Source organism: Myotis davidii, unplaced genomic scaffold (genome assembly GCF_000327345.1).
Source record: "Myotis davidii unplaced genomic scaffold, ASM32734v1 scaffold221, whole genome shotgun sequence".
Classification (NCBI taxonomy): domain Eukaryota; kingdom Metazoa; phylum Chordata; class Mammalia; order Chiroptera; family Vespertilionidae; genus Myotis; species Myotis davidii.
The window spans coordinates 7,258,678-7,261,741 of NW_006293349.1; the positions used below are offsets into that span (position 1 = coordinate 7,258,678).

The 3,064-nt window shown below is 48.7% G+C and overlaps 1 protein-coding gene across 3 annotated transcripts in view; it reads right to left on the bottom strand.

The window, feature by feature from the left end:
* ANKRD44 (ankyrin repeat domain 44) overlaps window positions 1-3,064 on the bottom strand; it is a 131,401-nt gene that overhangs the window by 57,069 nt on the left and 71,268 nt on the right. The window lies entirely within an intron of this gene.

Here is a 3,064-nt window from a genome sequence, read left to right on the forward strand (position 1 = left end):
TGGGCGAGGGAACACGACATACAGAAGGTCTCCCGGCATAATTCCTGCTCAGAGGCTCAGCGGAGCTCCTTAGAGCACCACAAACATGTCTTTCACTGGCATTATTCTGGCCCCCAGCACAGAGTCAGAACCAAATTGTTAGACGTATGAGCCCTGGGAGGGCTGGGGTGTTTGCGTGCTGAGATGAGGGAGAAGACCGGCATGGCAGCAACGAGTCTCAGAAACGCACCTTCTAGTGCACCCGGGCCCATTGGTTTGCTTCCCTAATGTCTGGGACCCAGGGAAATGGGAGTTTTAAGGAATATGAGAGTAATGTGGTGAGAGAGAGAGAGAGAGAGAGAGAGAGAGAGAGAAACTAGAAAAGGTGCTCCTCAAAAAACCCACTGCTTGCTTCAAGAACAGCCTTCTTCTTCTCACTAGGGAAAAGAATCTATAGAAGGTAATGAATGCTAACTCAACTTACTGATATATACAATATATACACAATACATGTAAGTCAAGTCGTTAGGCTATCTCTTAAATGGATACAGGGCTATATATCAAGTATTCCTCAAGAAAAGGGAAAAACAATTAAATGGCATAATGTATGCAAAATTCCTGGCATGTGATGAACACACAACAAATGCCATTGGTGCTGGTCCCACCCTCCCCCAAATCCCCACCATTGATGGGCCAGTGGTGGGAGCAGACACCCACGGTGGTCGGTGGTCGGGCTCTCCGAGGCAGGGGAGAGCCCAGGGTTGTTTTGTTTTGAACAGGAGGGTGCAGGGTGCGAGGATGCTTACCGCCTGCTCAGGGTCCTTGCTTATTGGAACTGCCCACGAGGGATTTTAGGGTGCACTTCACAGTGGAAATACACGGAACTTTCTGCATAACCATAATAACTCAGGACAAAGGGAGAATTTCTCTCCCACCCCTGTTATAAATGACCCGCCGGGGTTCTTTTCCGAAAGCAAACAACGGTGACATTTCTACCAATTTATGTTGCTAATCTGGTCCTTTTCAGCTGACAGTGCAAATTGAGATCAATTACTACCCCACCTCTCACCCCCACCCTCGTCCCCCTGACACCTGATGTTTGAATGTCTTGTAATGGCCAGGAATCGTCATCTCTTTGTGAATCACAGAGCAAGTGCCATCGAATCCGAGGGGTACTTTCATGAGCAAACAGAACTTGTGAAGCCTCTGGTGGACAGAAACCCTGGTCACTGGCTAACAGACATAAGGGCCCTGAGCTGGTTTCCTGACAGATAAAAATAACATGCAATATATTATTTACACAGAGAGAAAGTGTTACAGGAGCATTCTTTAAAACAGCACAAGTTGCCCTGGCTGGCGTGGCTCAGTTGTTTGGGCATCCTCCCGTGCACCAAAAGGTCACTGGTTCAATTCCCGGTCAGGACACCTGCCCTGGCTGCACGCTCGATCCCTGACAGGGGGTGTCGGGGGGTGATAGGGAAGGTGGTGGTAGTGCAGAAATACCGCTCTCACATCTGTATTTCCCTTTCTCTCTCCCGCCTTCTCTCTCTAAAAATCAATAAACTATTCTTTAAAACAACAACAACAGCAACACACCAGCACAAGTTATTAAGACTGCAACAACAAACTTCGTAATAAAAGTGTTGACGTCCAATTGAGGCATGGTTTTCATTGAGAAAACCAATGGAAAGCAGGCACTATCTGACTTGATCTCACAGGACACCTTCACTAGAACCACTCAGCTAGGCCACTCCTGAGTTCCAGATGGACAGAAACAGGCTCCGCTCATACATGACTGTTGTGTGAAGCCACTCACTTTGGGGGTGATTTGTTATGCAGCCACCGGAACTGGAAGAACCAGAATGGAATCCAAACTAGAGGGGAAATGCCACCCCCAGGGTCAAACGGGGACATCGTGAGCATCCACAAGAACCGCAGGAAAGAAGGCTCGGAAGTATTCCAGGATTAGGAAGGCAGGCACCATTCACCAGTAAATGCCACACCAAAAAGCCCATTAGAATATCACCCTCTTCTTTCCAAACTGGGGGACCTTTATGAACCTGCATAACCGTGTGTAATAGTAAGAAAGCCCCTATTGGAACCGCCTGAAACCGGCAGCAAAGCCAAAGGGAAAGGAACAAGCTGGGACATCATTTATTCACTTCCCCGCAGGCACAGGCACGGCTGCTCTCTCGCTTTCTGCCTCCTGCCTCTCTCAATCACTGTGCAACTGTGCAAGGTTCCCCCGGACACCGGACACCTCTCAATAGCTCTGACAGTGGGACTTCTGCTTTTAAAGAAACATGGACAAGAGCTGGGAGTCCAGTCCCCAAAGGTGACACCTCTCATTAGACCAGAGACGGGGAGGTTGGATGGCCCATGTATCCTGGGGAAGCTGAATGAGGGGGATGCTCTGGAGATGGCCAGTGGTGGCCAGCAGAGAGAATCCAGCCACAAATCCACATCTCTTCTTCCTAGTCCACCCAGGGTTTTCTAAGCAGCCAATTTCACATACAAAGTCTAGAGTTCTACCTCCTCTTGAGACGCTGAAGTCTGGCAACCCCAGGTATGCATTCCCACCGGGTCTCCGTGAGCTGGGGCTGACTCGCTGTTTCCCCCTTTAGACCAGCGGTTCTCAACCTGTGGGTCGTGACCCCTTTGGCGGTCGAACGACCCTTTCACAGGGGTCGCCTAAGACCATCCTGCATATCAGATATTTACATTACGATTCACCACAGTAGCAACATTACAGTTATGAAGTAGCAATGACAACAATTTTATGGTTGGGTCACCACTTGAGGAACTGTATTTAAAGGGCCAGAAGGTTGAGAACCACTGCTTTAGACAGAGCATGTCTCTCTAGCTGCCACAATCCCCATCACTCCCTATTGCACACCTGGGCTTTCTTCACTCCTTTACTTTACATTTCTGGTTCCTGTGAGCATGTGAGTTTGTGTCTCTGTTGACCTATACCAGAGAGGCATTTCAGACTCCAAACCCCAAAGTGCTCTCTGATCATGACAGGTTTGAAATTTCTGGTGGTTTGGGAATTCCAGTACATTCTGATTTTTTTGTACCCTTGCGC